This window comes from Sciurus vulgaris (genome assembly GCF_902686455.1).
Source record: "Sciurus vulgaris genome assembly, chromosome: 5".
Lineage (NCBI taxonomy): Eukaryota > Metazoa > Chordata > Mammalia > Rodentia > Sciuridae > Sciurus > Sciurus vulgaris.
The window spans coordinates 141,374,850-141,401,764 of record NC_136465.1 but is presented as its reverse complement, the minus strand read 5'-3'; positions in this window follow the sequence as shown (position 1 = coordinate 141,401,764).

The window sequence follows — 26,915 nt, the reverse complement described above, 5'->3', positions numbered from 1 at the left end:
TCCTCATAGAAATAGAGAAAGCAATCATGAACTTCATCTGGAAGAACAAGAGTCCTCGAATAGCCAAAACAATCCTGAATAGAAAAGTGAAACAGGAGGTATCACAATACCAGACATTAAACTACTACAGAGCAATCATAACAAAAACAGCATGGTATTGGCACCAAAATAGACAGGCAGACCAATGGTACAGAATAGAAGACACAGAGACAAAACCACACAAATACAGTCACCTCATACTAGACAAAGGAGCCAAAAACATGTAATGGAGAAAAGATAGGCTGTTCAACAAATGGTGCTGGCAAAACTGGAAATCCATATGCAGTAAAATGAAATTAAACATCTACCTCTCACCCTGCACAAAACTCAACTCAAAATGGATCAAAGACATAGGAATTAGACCAGAGACCCTGCAACTAATAGAAGACAAAGTAGGCCCAAATCTTCATCATGTTGGCTTAGGATCAGACTTCCTCAATAAGACTTCCAAAGTACAAGAAAGAAGCAAAGCAAGAATCAATAAAGGGGATGGACTCAAACTAAAAAGCTTTTTCTCAGCAAAGGATAAAATCAAGAATGTGAAGAAAGAGCCTACAGAGTGGGAGAAAATCTTTTCCACACACTTCAGATAGAGCACTTATCTCCAAAATTTATAAAGAACTTACAAAATTTTACAACAAAAATACAAAGAACCCAATCAATAAATGGGCCAAGGACCTGGACAGACACTTTACAGAAGAAGACACACAGGCAATTAATAAATATATGAAAAGTGTTCAACATCTCTAGTAATTAGAGAAATGCAAATTAAAACAACTCTAAGATTTCATCTTACTCCAATTAGAATGGCTTTTATCAAAAACACAAACAATAATAGAGGTTGGCGTGGATGTGGAGAAAAAGGCACTTTTACATTGCTGGTGGAGTTGCAAATTGGTGCAGCCACTCTGGAAAGCAGTATGGAGAATCCTAAGAAAACTGGGAATGGACCCACCTTTTTACCCAGTTATCCCACTCCTAGGTTTATACCCAAAGGACCTAAAATCAGCAAACTACAGTCACACAGCCACATCAATGTTTATAGCAGCCCAGTTCACAATAGCTAGATTGTGGAACCAACCTAAATTCATCAGCAGATGAATGGATAAAGAAACTCTGGATATATACATAATGGAATACTATTCAGTCAGAAAGAAGAATAATATTATGGCATTTGCAAATAAATGGAAGGAATTGAGAATATCATGCTAAGTGAAATAAGCCAGGCCCAAAAAACCAAAGGCTGATTGTTTTCCCCGTAAGTGGAGGATGATGTATAATGGGGGTGGGGTGGGGAATGAGAGAAGAATTGGGGAATTTTAGATTATGTAAAAGAAAATGAGAGGGAGTAGGGGTATGAGAAATGGTGGAATGAGACAGACATCATTGCCCTATGTACATGTATGATTGCATGAATGGTGTGAATCTACATCGTGTACAACCATAGAAACGAAATGATGTACCCCATTTGTGTACAATGAATCAAAATGCAGTCTGTAAAAAATTAAAAGCTAAATAAAAATTTTTAAAAAGGGAGAGAAAAAATTAGATATAGAAACAAAAGGATGGCCAGACCATCTAAGAGATATGGGCAGCAGTAGCACTCTTGATTTCTGAGGCTACTAAACTAACTTTGGGAAGAGACTGGACAGTATTTACTCCCATAATGTTGCAATACTACTCTTCTCCAAAGGAAGTTTTATGGCTTTCAAACAATTGTCTCCTCAAATATCAAGCATCATAACTAGAAATATCAACAGTCCGATTAAATACCTGCCATTTTTTAAACCCTGAAACTTTCCTTCCTAAAAAGGGAAAAGAAACAGAACCTGATTGTAAACAGGTAGTGCTCCAGACCTGTGCAGTAACTTGAGTCACTGTCTTCAGACTTCTCAGGAACTGATTAATAAGACAAATTATTTTTGTGCTAAATGCTTACAAAAAAATAATACTTGGCTGCTGTTATTCTCTTAACATAGTCTCTTTAACATGTCTTTGCAACTTTTTGTGTATGACCTTCTCCCATGCATTTGCCTTGGGGATTCAGATATTTCAGTCAGAAAACAAAAGGGAAATATGATATTCAGCTTTAAACATACAAAATAGGATTTTTTGTTGTTGTTGTGTGCAAAATGACAATAAATTTGGCAGTCAAGCTTTTCCAAGACCAAAAGGAATTTTCTGTATTATTCATCTCCCCCATTTATACATTCAGAGGTAAAATTGAAGGACTGGATCTTAAGAGTTTTATATGAATAGAGACAAGAAGAGGAAGGTGTTAAAGCCAGAGAGACTGGGAGAAGGAAAAAGAATCAGAGGCAAACAAGAAGATGACTCCACAAAAAGACAGAAACACAGTGTGGGTAAACAGAGAGAGGACCAGAGTTCAGCTCTCATAGGCAGCCCTCGGGTACCACTTGAGAAATGGATTACAGGTCTCTGAGGTAATACCAGGAAGGAAGTTGAGAGTCTGGCTTCAGAATGACAAGAGGCCTCTGTCTTTGGAAAGAACCACCTCAGCAGTAGAAGTCTTCAGGCTAAACTGCCTGACCAGGGACTCCAGACTTCAGGAGGTCCCACAAAGTCAGTGAGGATTGATGTAGGACCCTGAATCATCTGAGAAAATAACCAGAAGAACAAAGCAGGAGTTAGAGTGGCTTCTATCAGCAGTTGAAGACAGCAGCGGAGTTCCAGGGTAAGACCAATGTGTAAAATAAACCAAAAGCCAAGGAGAAACCCAGACCAGCCACTGGCAACAGAGACCAGAACTCATCCATTGAATGTCAGGAGAACTAAGATCCTGCCTCTCAAAGACAAGAAAGGACAAGCAGGCCATCCTTCAGCCTCCACACCTAGATGCCAACAAGGAAGGGATGGGAATCCTGAAAGACATTTACCTAAGTCAACCAATAGAGTAATGGATGGGTTATCGCAGGTCAAATAAAGAAAAATAATAATAACAACATAATTGTTCATTGTGTATCTGAATGTAGTGTTAATAAAGCCAAGACCCCAACACATTTATAAATAACGATATTATTATATCACCAATGTCAGATGTTCTATGAAGTATGTAGTTGAAAAGCTACATTTTAGAAGGTAAAACTGAGATGCACATTAAGCATCCCTGGGAAAATTGCACTTACTACAATCTATGAAAGACCAGAGAGGACAAAGTAAGAAATGGTAAGGGGAGAGAGGCTGCAATTCAAGGCTCACACCAAATCACACTCACCCTCTCATCCTCATACAACCCCTGGGTGACTCTGTGTCCACCTTTAGATCCTCCCTCACCAATTAGTAGAGAAAGAGCCAGATGGAGCTCTCAATATTTGAAAATCAAACCTTCAAAGATGACTTTTTCATATTCTCAGCTAGGCTGAACAGGGCAGGCATGAAGAGTCATGAGATGTATTTGTGGTGATGGATGGCACAATTCTCAAGAAAATTTCCTTTCTGTTATGTCCAGTGATGTGCTGGTAAATGTTTGACTCTGGGGGAGAGGGAGAATCCTAATTTGTAGCATTTGCAAATTCCCACATTATAAATATTCTCACCATGGCCAACTTTGGGCTATAATATAATTTCATGTGGCTCATAAAATTCCTACAACTTTAATAACTGGCTTTCATGAGCCTGTAAAAACTGATTCTGGTAGGGTGCAATGGCTCACACCTATAATCCCAGAGACTCAGGAGATGGAGGCAGGAGATGGCAAGTTGGCTAACTTCAGCCATTAGTGAGGTCTTAAGCAACTTACCAAGACCCTGTCTCAAAATAAAAAAAAAAATTAAAATTTTTTAAAAATGGTAGGGAATATAGCTGAGTGGTAAAGTGCCCCCTGGGTTAAACAGCCAGTACAAAACACAAAACAAACAAAAAATTGGCACCAGTACCCAGTATGACCCAGTAAAAGGGTCATGATAGGGCACTGACTGCATCAAAATCTAATGTGAGTGAACCCCACAAACTGGTGAAATTTTACTTCCTTTGTACCTGAATAATAAACATTGTGAACTTTAAAAGGATGGTAAGTCAAATATCAAGTTGAATTCAACCACATAACCTTCATCCTGCTATGCAGCTTATTTTTATTTAAGCTTACGTCTAGGAAACAGATTTTCCTTTAAACTGAGCTTACATTTGTGTGGTAATTTTTCTTCCATTGTGCTAAGGACATGTCAGGAACAAGTCACTTGTTGCTTGTACAGAAAAGCCCTCTGCTGGCTCGCTTTTGAAAGTCAACTTGGATCCTTTCGTGCTGCTGTACACTCTTTTGCCCTTGCTTTGCCAAGCTGACATACACTGCAAATTCTGTGCTAAAATGCCATTAAGATAAGAATGGCCTGCATCTAGTAGATTTCATTGTTAATACACCAAGGCTTGTCCGTTTCATAAATCATACAATGCTGCATTATTTCAAAGATAAGTTATAATAGTCCCAAGAAACTTTTATAAACATCAAACTCCTTCTTAAAAGTGTATTCTGAGTCATAAAAGGTGGGGGAGGTGAGTATCCACTTGTTGGATACATTTAAAGGAATTACATTAAAAGAAAAATGAGGTTTTTGTAACACTATTTTCTAAATAGCAGAGTTAAGCCAAATGCTTTTGAGAAGGAGGAATTTGAAAGGGGAAAAATGTTAAAGGTCTTATTATTTCACTATATTTTAGTCTGACTCAAACATCATATATTTCTAGGGCTTGTTGCTTATACTGCTTGCCATTTTGTAGCTTGTTTTGCTTTTTCTCTTGCTTCTTACAGGAAAGCAAGCAAGAGTTTATCCAATTTATATAGTTTTTAAGATTTTGGAAGAACGAAGAAAACTGGGAAAAATGAATCAGGGTGACATTTGTATTTAGAAAACTAAAATGTAAATGCTGTACTGAAATGCAATTTAGCATACAATGGGATAATGTTATACAAATAAAATTTATCTCAGTCAATAAATATTATTATGATAGTGTTATCAGGTTATCTTACTACAATATAAATTTGTCACAATTCAAAATATTTAGAACATAATACTCTGGTTGTTTGTGGTGAGGCCATCTATATGAAGAGCGTTTTTATTTTTCCTGTATAAATCCTTCTTAAATTGTTCTTGGTGACTTATGTTGACGCTGTTGATCATTTAAATTTGTAGTAAAAAGATCTTGCTTCATTCTGTTGGCCTAGATGGTAGCTGCTGGAATTACTTAAGGTTCTTTGTTTGCAAGTATCAGAAACTAACTCTGGCCAACTTGAGCAAAAAGGGGAATTATCAGACGGTTACTAGAGAACCCACAGAACTAATAGGAAGATTAAAGAATCATGCTCAGTTAAATGGATGTTAGGTTATCACCTAAGATAAAGGAATTCCAACAGCTTCATATTTCCTTACAAAAACCTTGCTGAAGACTTAAAATCCCTTGAGTGACTGACTGGGTCACATGCCTAACCTTTGGCTACACAGAGGGTTTCGAGGGACCCCCTTGGCTTCTTTTATGGGCTTCCTAAGGTTCCATACAGTTGGAAGAACATAATTCTCCAAAGAAAATCAGGGTTTCTAGGAAGAGGCAACTAAATCAACAAAGATTTACTACACTGTTTGTAAATGTTTTTCTTGTACCACCACTTACTCCATCAATTTATGAGAACAACCATCACCTCTCTGGGTCTCAGTTCTTCTTTTGGATAGAAGTCTTTATTAAAATGACTTGAGCTTCCTATACTATGAGAATTAGGCAGACCTGAGGCCACCTTTGGAAAGTGCTTCCAAAGTGTAGATAAAGGGACCTTTCCTAACCTTTGCACACCTTGGTCCTCACCACTGCCCAAGCCCCTCCAGTTACGTTCAAGTCCTTGGAGAAATACAGCTCTCTGAGTTCTGGAGGCATGCAGTGGCAGGTGCATGAACCAATGGATCTCACTTGGAGAACTTAAAAATCAATTCACTTAGTATATGCAGGGATAAGTTGCGTTGTCTGAAATATGACATTTTCTTCACCAAACACAGATGCTCTGACAACATATGCCATAGTTAAGAATAAGGTGCTTAAACTATTTTTTGTTTTTTGTTTAAATGAAGTTCTGAAGTTCCTTTCACAAAAAATAAGAATTATTTTTTCCTAACAAAGAAAAGCCTGGTGCTCCATCTAGAGGACATTTTGGTTTTTTCCAGTTTAAGGGGCTTATGGGCTTATTAGAGATCCTCTGGTTAGGTTTCAGGGGGCTTGTTGGAGTCCTCCGATTCTTGCTATGATAATTCTACCAACAATTTTATAACACATAACTATTTGTTTTTTAATATTTTAATAGCCCATGGCTGTGTGAGAAATAAATAGGACACCTCCCTCTATCTCCCAATCTGACTGTTGATTGTCTAAATATTATTTCTTGTGAGATACTGGGAATATAGATACTTGGAAAACATATGCTCAATGTGCTTTACCAACAGTTTATGATTTAAAAGTTAAATATGATTATTCTTTTAAAGTCTTAGTTTTCTCATCATTTTATTAATTTGCAAATGCTTTTCTTTTTAGTTGGACAGCTTTTTCACCTGGTTTAAAATATGATAAAAAATTGGACAAAAAATCCACACGTTCTTTTTCACATAGGATCGCACAGCCTTTTCCTTAAAAAAGCTCACCTGTTGAGAAAGCGTGTTATTTTTGTTTTCAGTAACCAGAGTTGCAGTGGGTACTACATCTTGGAGAAGCTTGGTTTTTATATAAAATCTAGGACTGTATTTTAGCAAAAGCAATGGAAATTCACATTCAATCAAATGTATCACATACACCTCAATTTTCCCATAAAATTCTGTGAGAAAGTAAGGTCATGTGGTGAGATTGAGGAAGGTCGTGTGGAATTCTCTCACAGCAAAAAGAGCTGGGAGAGAATTCCAAGGGAGAGGGGGGGCTCCCTGACTGGTTTGGACGATAGCCATCTCAGGCAGGGTGGTGCAGCCAGGCTAGCTGGACAAGCAGGCTGGAGTACTTCCAGGGCTGCACTGGTATGGTCAGAGGTAGAAAACACAGCAGAACAGCAAGGCCTGTGAGAACAGAAGCAATCACTAAGCAGAGTTGTGCTCTGGGGTCTGACTTGTCATCCTGGTCTCATCAAAAGTTTACAAATGTCCTGTGGGTATCAAGAGTGACAAGTAATATATGCCAAATTTCTGAGCTACACAGACACCAAGGAAGTAGATTTTTTCCCACAGAAGGAAAGAGAAAGAGAGGAGGGAGGGAGGGGAGGGGAGGAAGGAAGGAAGGAAGGAAGGAAGGAAGGGAGGGAGGGAAGGAAGGAAAGGAAGGAAGGAAGGGAGGGAGGGAGGGAGGGAGGGAGGGAGGGAGGGGAGGGGTGGGAGGGGAGGGAGGCAGACTTGGCCAGGGTGAGCCTAAAGTCTCTTTCACACACGTTTGCCTACATATTGTATTCTTGTAAAGAAATTGTGATTCTTCTAAGGGAAGACTAATGTAATAACTTGTATTCAGATATGGAGTTCTCAAAAGCACATCTGAAAGATTTCACTCAGAATTCTTCGATACAATGTAATCACATTAAATTCACCACAGTATTTAAAGCTGGGACAGCATTTCCAACCTCCTCTCTTACCCTGTGCACTGAGATTAAGGTCATTTGCCCTAAGTCCTGAGAGCTACAGAGTAGCAAAGCTGGGGATCAGAACTCACTCGCCCTTGCTGATCCTCAACCATCTCTCTATTACAATATAATCATTATAAAACTAGCTAACACCAAAGCCTTTACAGAACCAGTTGTCAATAAAATTTTAGTACCTTATCTCAGTAAGAGGTCAGTTGTTTGATGTTACATTTTTATTCTGAAGGACAAATAACAAACAGTACAGAACTTTTTATAAAATGTAACCATATTGGTTCTTCGAGTAAACGTGAATATATTAAGAAGCACATTAAGTGGTTTTTAAAAATTCACTTAGCTCTTCCCTGCCTTGTTCCAAAACAGTATCTGGACAGTATCCAATAATTTTAGAGCCACAATGTAAAAACAAACTTGAGGCTGTCTTTTGGCTGGGTTTGATCTACCCTGAAAGGTAAAGAGAAAGTAGTCTAAGGCCTGTGAATCCCATGCCCCTGGCTCTTCCAGCCCACTCCCCTACAGTAAACAGGAAGTCCCCCTAATGGTAGTTTCCCACCTTCTCTGTTAGCGGTAGCCTTTCCAAGGACCCCCTGCACCAGCCTGGGAAAAGCATGAACTACAAAGTAAAGGAAGAACTATTTTTAAAAAAGGACCCACTAAGAGTACTAACACTAAACAAAACTTGGATTCACTCTCAAATGAGATGTAAGGGTTTACTTTCCTGTCGTTTTGCAAAAGATAAAGTCATGAATATATTCTTCCCAAACTGCAAACACTGATTTGATATCAGTAAAACCTTAATGTCCAAAAGCAAAGGTAGGAGTGAGCTTTAACTATTTTTGTGCTTCTTTGAATTTCTTTTTATTGCTTCAAGCTTTAAAGTATTATTAAATTGTACTAGTTGATGTCTGCATTTTACTGAACTGAAGAGGCTCTTTTACCATGCCCATTAAGATTCAGGGCACATATTCTTCCCCAAACAAATGACTCAGCAAATATTAGTGCACAAATAAAATAACCTAATAGTCACATCCAAATATAATTTCAATGAAGATAATTGCTATAGATGCCATTACCATCCAAAATGAATCATAAAAATGACAGTATTGCTATATATCCAAATGAAAAAAGCAGTCTATAATATTTCAGCAAGCTCTAAAAAAAAAAAAAAAAAAAAAAAAAAAAATATGGTACCCAAAATTCTGTGGCGGTTCTAGAAGGAGCCAGCATCAAAAGACTCTGTAACCCAATGAATCAAAATAATTTTTTTAAAAATGGAAAAAAAACCTCTATAACCTATTTCCCCAACTTTTAGTCATCCAACTTATACAAGAGGTCTAATTAAGCCTCAGAAAGAGGTAGAAATCAGTTCTCTGTGAGTCTTTCCATTGTAGTCAGCTATTTTCTATCTCTCCAGAACTTCTTTCCCTACTGCTATCATGTCTTAGTTTTACTTTGAATTATTGCTGCGCAAAGAAGACAACCCTAAGAGAAAGATGACTTTCTGCCCTCTGAATAATGTAGTGCAGGTGCAACAAATGATGATTCTCAAAACCAGCCTCCACACATTCTCAAAATCATCCTGAAAAGAGACAAATCAGGACCAATGAAATCCTACTTACGGGACTCAGGCATTAGTATTGTTTTTAAGCTTCCCAGGCAATTCTAGTACAGCTTTGTGGCTAGATACTCTGTGGTCAACATTTAATGATATAAGTTTTGCCATCAATCCATTTTTATCTTTCAAATATATTCTGGTACCAGAAGCCTCCTTGAAATTTACCTCTTATAAAAATAAATTAATACTGAATAAATGTTGCTAAATGGGGCAGGAGTAGTTAAAGAAAAAAAAAAAAATCCAAATTATTTCTTATGAGACTTAACCAACTTCCCAGCTGCTGGGTCTCATTTGGTCAATTGGTCCAAGACTGGATTCTCTTTGTTTTATTCAGAGGCACACTTGCTATCCATGCTTAAAAGAAAATAAACATTAAGCTAAAGACAGTGTTGAGTAAAAAGATTATTCAATTGGGATTCACAAAATATGGGTCATGTTTAGCAGTTAATAGTTGTGGGACATGAGCCCTTGAACTTGTCACTCCATGTGTCATTTTCCCATCAGAAAAAAACTGAATAATACACTTCCTTCTTCCAAATATCCCACTAATCTCTCTGAATATCTATTTATGACTTGTTGATCAAAATACCTGAAAAGATGCATTATTCTTCTCTGATAATGCCAAAAATGGAGGGATAGACTTTTTCCTTATGAACTTACACAAAGACATTGAATTAGAGAGACCAAATTATAAAATCCTTAGAAAATTAAAAGCAGATAAAACAATTAAAACTGTGCTGTGGGAAAGCTTTACTCAAACTAAAATACTGAAAGGTCTGTGGAGGATCGATTGTTTATGATCCTGTTCTCTAGAGACTGAAATTCTTTGGATACACCAGATGGTTTTATTTATATAGCAAAAGTTCAGCTCTAGTGAGGTGCTGCTTGCAAATTCACACGCAAATAAAAGAAACTATTTATATGTGCGCACATATCCTCGGTTGCAAGATTGATTCCCTTTGTTTCTATGGACCATTCAACAAATTTTATATTTAATAATGTTAAAGAGAAGGCCAACCTCTTTTAAAAGGAATAGCAGCCTCCCAATAAAGCAAAGTAACCCACAGAACCCAATACTTAGTGCAAGAAAGTTTTAGAGTTTTATGGATCTGTTTTATCCAAGTGCATGACAAGTTGCCCTTAATTATTCACTCTTTGAAGTTCATATTCCCTCAACAAGCATTATTAAAAATGGAAAAAAAGAAAAACAAAACCCAAAAAACAAAAAATAGTCCTCTTCGCAACTGAATATTTCAAGCTGCATCCTGTGCAACTCCTGGCACTGACCCAGCCTCATCAGCCCAATTTAGAGCACATGGCAGTGATCCAACTCATTGTGGCTGTTTGTGGACCCCAGATCAGATTTCAAAAAAGAAGGGGCAGCAATCTGGTGACCTTCTCAAGACAGTAAAGAACTCTACTCATGACTGACACCTGATCTTTCTACTAACATTAGCTCCTAATCAAAGATGGTGCCAAGATTGCATCAAGCACCAGCCCACAAACCTTTCCTTCCTCCTCCAGAGGTGTGGAGCATCCTGTCACCCGCTGAGTTTCAGTTTTGGAATGCCTTTCCCTTTCAGATCCAAGGAAGTTGGGTTTTATTGACATTTGAGATAAAGCTCAAGGCCTGTCTTAATTGAGCTTTCCTGTTATTTATAGTGCATTTCTATTTACTATGCATTGTCTCCGTACCTAGTCAGGTTCAATGTGATTCATTACAAAGATATGGTTGTAGAGTGCTAAAATTAACAAGCCTAGGACACTCATATCACATGAGAGACCTCATTCATTGGGGACCTTTTTCCTGCACATTTCTCATTCTGTCATCCTTTCTTAAAAACATGAGGATCATTCTTCCTGGGCTCCAAGTCATCCTTCCTCTCTACTTCTGCTGAATCTTCAAGTATGTGTCAGGCAGAGGCATAAATTGGAAGCTCTGCAAGATCTACAAAAGTGTACTTTACCTTCTAGGCCAGTTCCTGTTTTTCTTCCTTGACTGAATTCTTAATATCACTATGAAAAAAATGACCTTGTCTCTTGCTTCAGTAGTCCTCAAGTCAGGAAGCTGTTCTTACGCTGAGAGGGCCGTTAGAGAATGTTATTCTTTTCTCATCCCCTATCTTTTCTATAAAAAGCCTGTGTTGAGAGCTGAAGATTCTTGGAGCTCCGGATATGTTCAAAGTAATTATTGGTTTTACCCCAGCTGAGTTTACATATACTATATGATTTCAATCAGTAGAGTTCTAAGTTTTCTATGCAGAATTTTATCTTCTTTCTGTCTCCCTAAATGAACAGTCTTTGAAGTTAGATAAAATGAGAAAAGAGAATGGAATTATTTCACCCTGCCTTGTTTGTTTCCATGAGGGTTCTAACCAAAAGGAAAAGATGAGTCATTCAGCGTCACTCCCTGTTTGGTAATTTGGAGTCTGGCTACTGTAACCAAAAGAGGGCAGCACTCCCTGGGTTTTGAATTCCCAGAAGTCAAAACTGTTTTTCATTGAATTCTGCAACATAAGCTATGCACGTACCCTGTTGCACAGGATGTAGAGATGAAAAAGACAGCTCTAAACATGGAAGAATCAGGAAACAATAGAGTGTTGGGGGCAGCAGTTATAACACTGCCACGTGTCTGGGAATGGTGAAGATAAGAATGGGATGAGATTGGGGGAAGGGAGCTCCTTGACAGTCAGGCATTTGTTCTTTATTCGAAAAATGCAAAGAGAAGCCACTCAAAGTTTTTGAGGGAGTAATTTGAATAGAACCCTTGTTGGGGGAGATACATCTTATAGGGACTGAAACAGGGTGAGATCAAAGGGCAGAGGGGAAAATGTACAGAAAAATAATACCAAAGCTCCGCGAGAAGTGAAGATCTCAAGGAGAGGGATAGCAGTGAGAATGGAAGGGTGGGGCCTGATGGGAGACACACTCCAAATAAGGCAAGATGTCTTTAATGAAGAGATACCAAACAAAGGGACCAAGATAAGTCCAAAGTTTCACACCTGAGAACTGGGCATATGAAAGCCTTTAACCAAAATTAGGGAGATCTGGCCCTGTGCGCAGCAGAGGCCCACTCAGATTACCTCAATTTCAGGAATACTAAATCCTCCCCAACCCTCCACCCTGACCCCCAGATAGAGACATTTCTCCTTTCTTCAAAGCCTTGAGGACCTTCCCCTTCCTAGACATTGTACCTCCACAGTTTAGAAAACTTATTTTTATTTTCTATTCATTTGTTATGGAAGCCAAGGGAATGCAAGGTCTCTCAAACCTTCCTGTTATGGGAAAGAATATACAATACCTCTTATTCTATCAATTCCTTTACATTAGCCAAAATGAAAAATGTTGAGATATCTGTTAGTTTGCCCCTGAAAGAAAGAGAACAACAAAGGAAGAATTAAAGTAATAGATTCATATTAAAGGGTCTTGTCTTCTTATGAAGTCAGAATTTAAACCTGGAGTGGCCAATGTATTTGTCTACCCTGGTAACTCATTGCTTACTAGAAGCTGCTTGGAATAGAGGGTTTTGTTTTGTTTTGAGTACTGGTGATTAAACCCAGGGGTGCTTAAGCACTGATCCACATGCCCAGCTTTTTTTTTTTTTTTTTTTTTTCTTTTTTTGATACACAGTCTTGCTAAGTTGCTTAGGTGGGCCTTGAACTTGTGATCCTCCTGTCTCCACCTCCCAAGTTGCTGGGTTTATAGGCATGTGCCATCATGCCCACCTGAATCAGAGCTTTGAGTATTTTAAGGTTCTCACCAAATTCAGCAGTAAAGGGTCAGCCAGCAACATAGGCTAGGGTAATAGAAGACAATATGCTACACATTTTTCATTCCTAGTTTAATGTAAGTTACGGCTTTACTTTCTAAGCAAAGTGGTCACAAATGCAGTAACTGTGGGTAAAAAAGGACCTATTTGGTAGTCACTCACATAGTTTCTTTAAAAGAAACTATGTATATATATATATACACATACGCGCACACACATACACACACACATAGACATATATATGTGTGTGTGTGTATATATATATATATTTTTTTTTTCTTTTTTTGGTACAGGGGATTGAACCCAGTGGCACTGAACCACAGGGCCACATCCCCAGCCCTTTTTATATATTTTATTTAGATACAGAGTCTCACTGAGCTGCTTAGAACCTCACTAAGTTGCTGAGACTGGCTTTGAACTTGTGATCCTCCTGCATCAACCTCTAGAGCCACTGGGTAAAAGGTAGATTCTTTAGCCTTATGCCCAGAGATTGTAACACAATAGTTCTCATGGCCAGGGATATTAGTGAAATATGCTCAGGGAATCCTGGTGCCACTTGTCCTAGAATCACAGTTCCAGAAATAGAAAAAACATCCTATTTATTAGTCTCCATCTGCTCTGATCCCTCCAGCAACCAGCTGAAGATTTTCATCCTCCAGTCCTAACCTCATACATCCCTGGGCCTATCCTAACTTACTCGGCAGGATGGTGTCTAGAATTAATCTTGATGCCATAGAGCACATAGTAACTTAAACATTCCTGTGTCTTTTAAAAACCACCTGAATGTTGGTAATTTCAAAGTCTACAACTTCACCCCACTCTCTTTTCTTAAGCCCCACATCAACATATCTCATTGCCTATAGATAAATCCACAAACTACATGCCTAAAACTGAACTGAACTCATCTTCTCCTAATACACCTCCCCAACCACCATCCTCTTACCTTCTCTACTACCCATTTTAGCTATCCAGTTAGTTTCCAAACACACACACACACACGAAAAAAAGAAAGAAAAACTTGGAACCACCTACTACTTCTTCAAAACTCAATAGTGCTAAAAATACTTTATGTTCTCATAAGACACAATGGAAAACCTTTTAATTCATAAGGCATTAGCTAGAGTATCCAGAAGGGTATTACCTGAGCAGTGGAGCAAAATTAGCCCTGGAGTAAATATTCCTCTGATTCATCTAAACAAACCTTTAAAGTAACACCAAAAGGACAAATACAATATGTGCAAGACCTGTGCATGGAAAATTTCAAAACATTGCTACAAAAAAATTTTTACTTAAAATATACATATAACCTAAATAAATATATATACATACATATTTCAATGAATCAGAAGTTTTAATTTAGATATAAATGATATCCCAAATTTGATCTACAAACTAAATGCATCCCAAAGTACCAACTGACTTTTTCTGTAAAAAATTCAAACAATGTAGAATCAGTAAAGATCCTATCTTAATAAAGAACAATGAAGTTGGAAGATGTTCTCTTCTATTTCAAGGTTTATTATAGTTATGATAATTAAGTGTGGTATTGAGATAAATGAGATCAGTAAAATGAAATGGAGAATGCTAAAATAGACCCATATGTGTATGATCAGTTTTCAATAAAGGTGCCAAAACAATCCACTGGGAGAAAGGATAATCTCAACAAACAGCATTGGAACAATTGGATAACATGTTATTAAGAAATACACCTCAACCCTTACCTCAAAACATATATAAAAATGAACTTGAAATGGATCATACACCTTAAATTAAGAGCTCACATTTCTAGAGGAAACTTAGGAGAAAAACCTTCATCCCTTTGGTTTTTGCAAATAATTCTTAAATATAAAACAGATGACATGCACTCTAACATCATTACATTTTATTATGTCAAATTTAAGAACTTAACCTTTGCTATGGTTTGATTTGAGTTCATTCCCCAATTGTTCATGTGTTGGACCCCAGGTTAGCAATATTGGGAGGTGATGTGGAAACTTTAAAAGGTGGGTATAATGGTAAATCCTTTGGTCAATTAGAGACATGCCCTCAAAAGAGTATGGGGCCCCAGGGTCCCTCTGACTTTTTGGTGTTCGATGTGATGACTCATTCTCATATGCACTTCTGTTATGATGGCATCTGTTATCAGACCCTCACTAGGGGCTGAACAAATAGGACTATCTAATCTTGGATTTTCAACTTCCAAAACTTTAGCTACATAAAACTTTTTCTTTTTCTTTTTTTTTCTAAATATTTTTTTAGTTGTTGTTGAACCTTTACTTATTTTTATATGGTGCTGAGGATCAAACCTAGTGCCTCACACATGCTAGGAAAGCGCTCTACCACTAAGCCACAACCCCAGCCCAAATTTTTCTTTATAAAGTTGTATTTTGTTATATAAGACACTCTTCAAAAATCTTTGGGAGAAAACATTTGAAAAACATGTTTCTGAGAAGAGAACTTTGGTCTAGAATATATAAAAAAAATTTTTTTTTACAACTCAATAATAAGGCAAAGAACCCAATTTTTAAAGTGGGAAAAATAAAAGAAGGTATATTTTTTTTACAACTCAATAATAAGGCAAAGAACCCAATTTTTAAAGTGGGAAAAATAAAAGAAGGTATATGGATGACAAAAAAAAAAGCACATGAAAAGATGCTGAATATCATTCATTGGGGGAGATATGGATTAAAATCAAAATGACTGGTGATATCAATTGTTGGCAATAAAGAAAAACAAGTGGAATTCTCATACACTGCTGATGGAAATGTAAAATGATATGGCCAATTTGGAAAAGTTTGACAATTTTTTTAAGTTAAATGTATACTACAATTTGAACCAAAAATTCAAGGGCCAGACTTTCATCCAAGAGAAATGAAAGCCCTTATAAACAACAAAAACATTATACATGAATGCTTATACCAACTTTATTTGTAATAGCCAGAAACTGGAACCAACCCAAATGTCCATCAATAGATGACTGGATAAACAAATTGCAATATATCCATATAATAGAATAGCCCTAAGCAATGAAATGAAAAGCAATTGATGCATGCAAGAACATAGCAAAATCTCAGAAAAAAATATGCTGAGTGACAGAAAAAAGGGAACACACTGTATATTTCATTTTTATAAAATTCCAGAAAATGCAAACTAATCTACTGTAACATAAATTGGATCAATGGTTTCCTAGGGAGTGGGAAGAATCTTTTTGCAAAGGTGAGGTAGAAAAATGACAGAGACACAAGAAAATATTTGAGGATGATGGAAATATTCCTTATATGTTTGTGGCAATGGCTTGATAGGTTTATGTCATATGTGAAAATTTATCTAATTGCACACTTTAAATCTATGAAGTTTAACTTATGTCTATTAACTCAATGAAACTATTTAAAAATTAATACCAGAGTTTGGCAGAAGATATTGTGTATGTGTAACTGGGCTTTGAATGGTGCAGTGAAGTCTGAAATTACGTCAAATTTAAGAACTTATCCTTTGCTATGGTTTGATTTGAGCAACTTTTGTAACTAGATATCTTTGAATTACATATTTCTGTTAAAAGATGAACACTAGTAATTCAACCTTGGGCAACGATTGCAGCAGAGTAGAAAACTGGACTCCTACTTCTCTACTAGTTACCTAGAGCTAAAAATATTTTTATCTCATCTAAGGAAAAGTGGTTAGGGATTGGTTGTAATTAGTAACTTATAAGCCTACATTTGTTGTTTTAAAAACCTATCTTTAAATCATTGATAGCTTTGTTTTATATATGCAAATCAACTTCAATTCGTCCAGAATGGCATTGTAATGAACTTATTCAGCTATTGTTAAAACAGACATCTAAGTCTCAGTGATCACATTGCAACTTCAGTTTTCATCTTGGAATACACAAGGGCTATTCCTGATTGGACCAGGCAGGGTGCCAGTCACCATGACACTAGTCCCAACAGGGACCACACCTGAAGTGGTGCTGCCAAGCCACCCAGGCTGACACAGGTTACTAAACGAACTCAATGTTAGAAAAGCTTAGAGGTAGAACATGTGGGAGCATGAAAAGAAGAATTTGTTTTCCTAGATGAAGGAGCACAGTTCCCCTGCATAAAAATGTGAATCATTCTTGTTTCTTTCAGCTCTATAACCTCTAGAGTCTTAGCATGAGAGGCTTCTCGTAGAACAGGGAATGGTGCAGGCATCTTTTTTAAACTCTCTTAAAGCAACACCAGTCCACCTTGAGAAATAAGTTCAGCACATTTCCCTGAAAGAAAAAATTTTGTTTTATATCATACAATTTTCTGATTCATTATACTATTACTATTTTCCAAATGTAGTCATCTGAGGACTTATTACCTTAGGGTGAGAAATTTGTGTCTAACCCATGGATGGCAGGTGTTATTTAAAAGCATTAATTTTTAAAGAAAATATTAAATTAATTAAAGGTATACAAATAGGTAAAGGAGAATTCAAATTACCACTATTTGCCAATGACATGATTCTATATTTAGAAGATCCAAAAAATTCCACCAAAAAACTTCTAGAACTAATAAATGAATTCAGCAAAGTAGCAGGATATAAAATCAATACCCATAAATCAAATGTACTCCTATACATACATTCCTATGCATTTTATTTCCACTGAAATAAAGAAAACTACCCCATTCACAGTAGCCTCAAAAAAAAAAAAAAAAAAAAAACTTGCGAATCAATCTAACAAAAAAGGTGAAAGACCTCTACAGTGAAAACTACAGAACACTAAAGAAAGAAATTGAAGAAGACCTTAGAAGATGGAAAGACCTCCTATGCTCCTGGATAGGCAGAATTAATATTGCCAAAATAGCCATAGTACCAAAAGTGTTATACAAATTTAATGCAATTCCTATTAAAATTCCAATGACATTCTTCATAGAACTAGAAAAAGCAGTCATAAAATTCATTTGGAAAAATAAGAGACCCAAAATAGCCAAAGTGATTCTTAGCAAGAAGAAGATTGAAGGCGGAGGCATCATAATACCAGACCTCAAAACTATACTACAGAGCTATAGTAATTGCATGGTATTGGCACTAAAACAGACACGTAGACCAATGGTACAGAATAGAAGACACAGAGACACATCCACATAAATACAGTTATCTCATACTAGACAAAAGTGCCAAAAACATTCACTGGAGAAAAGATAGCCTCTTCAACAAATGGTGCTGGGAAAAATGGAAAACCACATGTAATGAAATGAAATTAAATCTTTATCTCTCACCCTGCACGAAACTCAACTCAAAGTGGATCAAAGACTTAGGCACTAGAACAGAGACCCTGCAACTACTAGAAGAAAAAGTAGGCCCAAATCTTCACCATGTCGGCCTAGGATCTGACTTCCTTAACAAGACCCCTAAAGCTCAAGAAGTTAAATCAAGAATCAATAAATGGAATGAACTCAAACTAGAAAGCTTCTTCTCAGCAAAAGAAATAATAATGTGAAGAGAGAACCTACAGATTGAAAGAAAATATTTACCACATGCACCTCAGATAAAGCATTAATTTCTAGCATATATAAAGAACTCAAAAAACTTAACACCAAAAAAAACCCAAATAACCCAATCAATAAATGGGCAAAGGAACTGAACAGACACTTCACAGAAGAAGATATACAATTGATCAAAAATATATGAAAAAATGTTCAACATCTCTAGCAATTAGAGAAATTAAAATCAAAACTACTCTAAGATATCATCTCACTCCAATCAGAATGGAAATTATCAAGAATACAAGCAATGATAAATGTTGACGAGGATGTGGGAGGATGTACACTCATAGATTGCCAGTAGGACTGCAGATTGATGCAACCACTCTGGAAAGCAGTATGGAGATTCCTCAGAAAACTTGGAATGGAACCACCATTTGATCCAGTTATCTCACTCATCAGTTTATACCCAAAGGACTTAAAATCAGCATACTACAGTGATGCAGCCACATCAATGTTTATAGCAGCTCAACTCACAATAGCTAAACTATGGAACCAACCAAGGTGCCCTTTAAAGATGAATGGATAAAGAAAATGTGATACACACACCACACATACATACATACACACACACACACACACACACATACACACACACACATATACACTATACATATACACTATATATATACATACACACAATGGACTATTACTCAGCCTTAAAGAAGAATGAAAATGAAATTATGGCATTTGCTGGTAAATGGATGGAGTTGGAGAATATCATGCTAAGCAAAATAAGCCAAAACCAAAAAACCAAAGGCCAAATGTTTTCTCTGATATGTGTATCAGAGAAATAAGTTGGGGGGGGGGCGGGCAGATAGGGAAGAATAGAGTTACTTTATATTAGCTAGAGGGGAGTGAAGGGAGGGCAAGGGGTATGGGGTAGGAAGAATAGTAGAGTGAAACAGACATTAACACCTCATGTACATATATGACTGTATGACTGATGTGATTTCACAATATGTATAATCAGAAAAATGAGAAATTATACTCCACTTATGTATGATCTATCAAAATGTATAAATGCATTCTACTGTCATATACAACTAATTAAAACAAATAAAAATATTTTTAAAAAATTAAATTAAAGCACTACATTATTTAATTCTATATTGGTGGTTCAGATACTTGTTTTTATTTCCATCAAGGATTATTTGAGGAATATAAAATAGATCTACCAATATTTTTGAAAATTGTACTGCAGTTCTTTCATGTGTTCTATGCATTTGCAGCCAAATTTGTATTTTCGATAAGCCATTATTCTGCATTCTTTACCTCAACAGATTGGCAAATATTGGTTAAAGTCCCTCATTTTGAAAACTTTTCCAGATATTCTACTTTCTTTTGTTCTCTTGCCCATGTCTTAATTTTACTCATTCTCAGCATTTCTTGAGTGTACACTAGATATCCAGCACCTTGGTGACTGATGACAAGAGGGCACCATATAAATTTTAAAAGATAAACTAATCCACATCTTTGAGGAACATTCTACTCTAGTAGCTATATATAATCAAATAATACAATGTATGGCGAAGTACATTTCCATCCGCTTGCTAGGGAAAGACAAAGAAACAAAAATTTGGAAAAAGTGACTACATTTGATACCTTCCACAATTAAATTAATAGAGTTGTAAGATACACCAAAGAGAGCATATAGGTTTTATAGGGGAGATACTGATAAGATGTTGACCTGAACAGAGTCAGATGACAAATTTTTTAAAGATTTAGGAAGGCAGAAAAATTAAAGTTGGGAAAAGGAAAGCAAGCCAATGTAGGAGGCAATGCTGTGTACTCCCTTTCTCCCATCCTGATCTGCAGGACTTGCACTACCCACACCTCCAGAGTCAGCCTATGAGAACACCAATGACTCACATTACCAAAACTTACCCGTACAATTGACTAAATATAAGCTAAGGCAAGGGTCTTGTTAACTGTTAGGAGAAGGGCTTTGATTTGGGACAGAAGACAAAGGCCCCCAGGAACAAACCCCTCACTTCAAATGGTCCCGCAATAAGACTGAAGGATTCTGGAGTGTCCTTCTTTGGCTCTAACTAACCAGACTGTCATTTCCATACAGGAGCCCTGGGTAATCTTGCCCATTGAGGGAAGAGAAATCAATTTCTTCCTCACCACTGGAGCCATATTTTCTATTCTCTCAAATCTAAGCCTCCTCTCCTCTCACTGTACAACCATAAGGGGTGTATCAGAAAACCTCATGACTAGTTACTTCTCCCAACCTCTCAGCTGCTCTTGGGACAATCTCTTCTTTTCACATGACTTTTTGATAATGCCTGAAAGTCCCACTCCCCTTACTGGAAGGGAAATCTTAACCCACCTAGGCACTACGGTTCTTATGACACCAGAATAGATTGTCTGCCCCTAATAAGCAGAGAGTAACCCAGAAGTCTGGGCTACAGAGGGAAAAGTAGGACAAGCAAAAGGAGCCACTTCTGTCCTGATTCATCTCAAAGATCCACCCTCATTTCTCCACCAAAAATATTATCCCCTGAGACCAGAGACTAAAAAAGGATTATAAGTTATAATATATACAGAGCCTCTTAAGACCCCATAACAGTCCCTGCAACAGTGCAGGATCTCAGATTGATAAATGAGTCAGTGGTTCCCATTCATCCAGTGGTTCCCAATCCTTACACCTTACTACCCCAGATTCCTAGCTGGTCCCAGTTTTAGGCTTAAAAGAAGCTGCTTTTTTTTTTTTTTTTTTTTTCATACTCCTTTACCCAGATTTTCAATACCTGTTTCCTTTTGAGGAACCTTCAACAAATCCACCCAATTAACCTGGACTCTTCTGCCTTAGGAATTCAGAGACAGTCCCCATCTATCTGGACAAGTATTGGCCCAAGATTTATTTCAATTTAGTCATTCACAAGTTAAGGTTATACAACATGTAGATGATATCCTCCTCTGTGCCCCATCTGAGGAAACCTCACAGGATGGTACCCAAACCTTACTTAAGTTCCTGGTAAGAAAGGGATACAAAGTCTCAAAATCTGAGACCCAAATTTGCCAAACCTCTGCAAGATAGTTAGACCTAATACTAGCTAAGGGAACTCAAAAGTTAGAAGACAATAATTAAACCTATTTCTTCTTTCCCATTACCCAAAATTCTAAAACAGTTAAGGGGATTCCTCAGCATAACAGGACTTTATTGATTATGGATTCCATGGTATAGAGAAATAGCTCATTCCCTATAGCAACTGGTAAAAGAGGCTCAAATGGCAAAATACACCTTCTAAAATAGGAACCAATGGGCATTCAACCAACTTAAGCAAGCCCTCCTTCATGCTCCAGCCTTAAAGCTCCCAATAGGAAAAAACTTTAATTTGTGTGTATCTAGAAGGAAAAAAAAAAGGAATATCACTAGGGAGTCCTAACTCAGGCTTGAGGCCCCACTTAACAACCTGTTTGGGATATTTAAGAATTAGATATAGAATATGCATGATTAAAATGATCCGTGAAGCAAAAGACAAGATAAAAGAGCAAATGCAGGCAATACAAGACCATTCCAGTAGACAGTTAAAAGAGAAAATGCAAGAAGCAAAAGAACACTTCAATAAAGAGATTGAGATTCTGAAAAAAAAACAAAAACAAAAAAAACAGAAATACTTGAAATGAAAGAAATGATAAACCAAATTAAAAACTCAATAGAAAGCATCGCCAAGAAAATAGACCTCATGGAAGACAGAATCTCAGACAATGAAGACAAAATATTCAATCTTGAAAATAAAACTGAACAAACTGAGAAGATGTTAAGAAGTCATGAACGATGCCAACCAAGAATACTATACCCAGCAAAACTAACTTTCAGATTTGACAATGAAATAAAACCTTTCCATGATAAACAAAAGTTAAAAGAATTTACAAATAGAAAGCCTGCCCTACAGAACATTCTCAGCAAAATATTTCAGGAGGAGGAGTGAAAACAACAATACAAGTCAGCAAAGGGAGGAACTACCCTAAAGGAAAAGTCAATCAAAGGACAAGTAAAAAACCAAAAATAAGCCAAAATGAGCAGGAATACAAATCATATCTCAATAATAACCTTGAATGTCAATGGCCTAAATTCAATAATCAAAAGACATAGACTAGCAGATTGAATTAAAAAGAAAGGACCAACAAAATGCTGCCTTCAAGAGACCCATCTTGTAGAAAAAGACATCCACAGACTAAAGGTGAAAGGATGGGGAAAAACATGCCATGCACATGGACCCAGTAAAAGCAGGGGTCTTCGTCCTCATATCAGATAAAGTGGACTTCAAACCTAAGTTACTCAGAAGGGATAAAGAAGGACATTTCATACTGCTTAAGGGAAGCATAAAACAGCAAGATATAACACTTTTAAATATTTATGCCCCAAACAATGGAGCATCTATGTATATCAAACAAACCCTTCTCAATTTTAAGAATCAAATAGAGCAAAACACATTAATAGTGGGGGACTTTAACACACCACTCTCGCCACTGGATAGATCCTTCAAACAAAAACTGAACAAAGAAACTATAGAACTAAATAATACAATCAATGATATAAATCTAATGGATATTTACAGAGTATTTCATCCATCATCGAGCGAATATACTTTCTTCTCAGCAGCTCATGGATCCTTCTCCAAAATAGACCATATTCTATGCCACAAAGAAGCCATTAGTAAATACAAAAAAATAGAGATCCTACCCTGTATCCTATCAGACACTGTATCCTATTCTAATAGAATGCAATTAGAAATGAACGATAAAATAACAAACAAAAACTACTCATATACCTGGAGACTAAATAATATGCTACTGAATGATGCAATGATAACAAAAGACATCAGGGAAGAAATAAAAAAATTCTTAGAAGTAAATGTGAACAATGACACAACGTATCAAAACCTCTGGGACACTATGAAAGCTGTACTAAGAGGAAAGTTCATTGCATTGAGCTCATACATTAAAAAGATAAAAAGTCAACAACTGAATGACCTAACATTACATCTCAAAACCCTAGAAAAAGAAAAACAGATCAACACAAAAAATAGAAGAAGACAGGAAATAATTAAAATCAGAGCTGAAATCAATGAAATTGAAACAAGAGAAACAATTCAAAAAATTGACAAAACAAAAAGCTGGTTCTTTGAAAAAGTAAACAAAATTGATAAACCCCTAGCCACACTAACAAAGAGAAGGAGAGAAAAAACTCAAATTACTAGAATTTGTGATGAAAATGGAAAGATCACGACAGACACCATTGAAATACATAACATAATTAGAAGCTACTTTGAAAATCTATACTCCAACAAAATAGAAAATATCAGAGACATCAACAGATTTTTAGAGACATATGATCCTCCCATAGTGAATCAGGAAGATGTACACAATCTAAACAGATCAATTTCAAGTACTGAAATAGAAGAAGCCATCAAAAGCCTACCAACCAAGAAAAGCCCAGGACCAGATGGATTCTCAGCTGAATTCTACAAGACCTTTAAAGAAGTACTGACACCAATACTCCTCAAAGTATTTCAGGAAATAGAAAAGGAGGGAACCCTTCCAAATTCATTCTATGAGGTTAGTATCACTCTTATACCAAAACCAGACAAAGACACATCAAAGAAAGAAAACTTTAGACCATTATCCCTGATGAACATAGATGCAAAAATCCTTAACAAAATACTGGCAAATTGCATACAAAAAAATATTAAAAAGATAGTGCACCATGATCAAGTGGGGTTTATCCTAGGGATGCAAGGTTGGTTCAACATCCAGAAATCAATAAATGTAATTCACCACATCAATAGACTTAAAGTTAAGAATCACATGATTATTTCAATTGGTGCTGAGAAAGCATTTGATAAAATACAGCACCCCTTCATGCTTAAAACACTAGAAAAAATAGGAATAACAGGAACATACCTCAACATTGTTAAGGCTATGTATGCTGGTGGAACCCGGGGCCCAGGGTTACGCCACGTGCATCCGAAGATGGCGACTGGCAGAGAGCAAACAGCGTTCTAAATATGTATGGAGAAAGGCAGAACGTGTTTACAATTGGCTGTATTATAATCAGTTCAGCTGCCTAGCACGTGGATAGATATACTTTACATGTATGCTCTAGCGAGTGACTGCTTGACCTTTAACAGGGTTGGATGGACATATCTGGTTACAATTGCTTATGCGTGGGACTGCTTATATATTGAGGGTGTTGTTGGAATAAAGGGGAAGCTACCTCATGAACTTCTAAAGAGTACGTGTCTTCTGTCCCGCTGGTCGGGCCATAAGGCGAGGAGTGGCGGTTTTCTGCAAGCGGTTTTCGGTAAGCGAAAAGACAAAGAAGCCGCGGTTTCCCGTAGGAGAAGCCGCTCGGCGAGCCGCTTGAAGCAGCCCTGTCGGCAAGCAGACGCGGTTTTCCGCAGCTAAGCCCACAGCCAACATCATTCTTAATGGAGAAAAACTGAAAGCATTTCCTCTAAAAACTGGAACAAGACAGGGATGCCTTCTTTCACCACTTCTATTCAACATCATCCTTGAAACACTTGCCAGAGCAATTAGACAGACCAAAGAAATTAAAGGGATACAAATAGGAAAAGAAGAACTAAAGCTGTCACTATTTGCTGATGACATGATCCTATATTTAGAAGATCCAAAAACTCCACTAGAAAACTTCTAGAACTAATAAATGAATTCAGCAAAGTAGCAGGATATAAAATCAATACACGTAAGTCTAATACATTTCTATTCATAAGTGATGAATCCTCTGAAAGAGAAATTAGAAAAACCATTCCATTCACAGTAGTGTCAAAAAATAAAATAAAATAAAATACTTGGGAATTAATCTAACAAAAGAGGTGAAAGACCTGTACAAGGAAAACTACAAAACATTAAAGAAAGAAATTGAAGAAAACCTTAGAAGATGGAAAGATCTCCCATGTTCTTGGATAGGCAGAATTAACATTGTCAAAATGGCCATTCTACCAAAGGCACTATACAGATTCAATGCAATTCCAATTAAAATCCCAATGACATTCCTCATAGAAATAGAGAAAGCAATCATGAACTTCATCTGGAAGAACAAGAGTCCTCGAATAGCCAAAACAATCCTGAATAGAAAAAGTGAAACAGGAGGTATCACAATACCAGACATTAAACTACTACAGAGCAATCATAACAAAAACAGCATGGTATTGGCACCAAAATAGACAGGCAGACCAATGGTACAGAATAGAAGACACAGAGACAAAACCACACAAATACAGTCACCTCATACTAGACAAAGGAGCCAAAAACATGTAATGGAGAAAAGATAGGCTGTTCAACAAATGGTGCTGGCAAAACTGGAAATCCATATGCAGTAAAATGAAATTAAACATCTACCTCTCACCCTGCACAAAACTCAACTCAAAATGGATCAAAGACATAGGAATTAGACCAGAGACCCTGCAACTAATAGAAGACAAAGTAGGCCCAAATCTTCATCATGTTGGCTTAGGATCAGACTTCCTCAATAAGACTTCCAAAGCACAAGAAAGCAAAGCAAGAATCAATAAAGGGGATGGACTCAAACTAAAAAGCTTTTTCTCAGCAAAGGATAAAATCAAGAATGTGAAGAAAGAGCCTACAGAGTGGGAGAAAATCTTTTCCACACACACTTCAGATAGAGCACTTATCTCCAAAATTTATAAAGAACTTACAAAATTTTACAACAAAAATACAAAGAACCCAATCAATAAATGGGCCAAGGACCTGGACAGACACTTTACAGAAGAAGACACACAGGCAATTAATAAATATATGAAAAAGTGTTCAACATCTCTAGTAATTAGAGAAATGCAAATTAAAACAACTCTAAGATTTCATCTTACTCCAATTAGAATGGCTTTTATCAAAAACACAAACAATAATAGAGGTTGGCGTGGATGTGGAGAAAAAGGCACACTTTTACATTGCTGGTGGAGTTGCAAATTGGTGCAGCCACTCTGGAAAGCAGTATGGAGAATCCTAAGAAAACTGGGAATGGACCCACCTTTTTACCCAGTTATCCCACTCCTAGGTTTATACCCAAAGGACCTAAAATCAGCAAACTACAGTCACACAGCCACATCAATGTTTATAGCAGCCCAGTTCACAATAGCTAGATTGTGGAACCAACCTAAATTCATCAGCAGATGAATGGATAAAGAAACTCTGGTATATATACATAATGGAATACTATTCAGTCAGAAAGAAGAATAATATTATGGCATTTGCAAATAAATGGATGGAATTGAAGAATATCATGCTAAGTGAAATAAGCCAGGCCCAAAAAACCAAAGGCTGATTGTTTTCCCCGATAAGTGGAGGATGATGTATAATGGGGGTGGGGTTGGGGAATGAGAG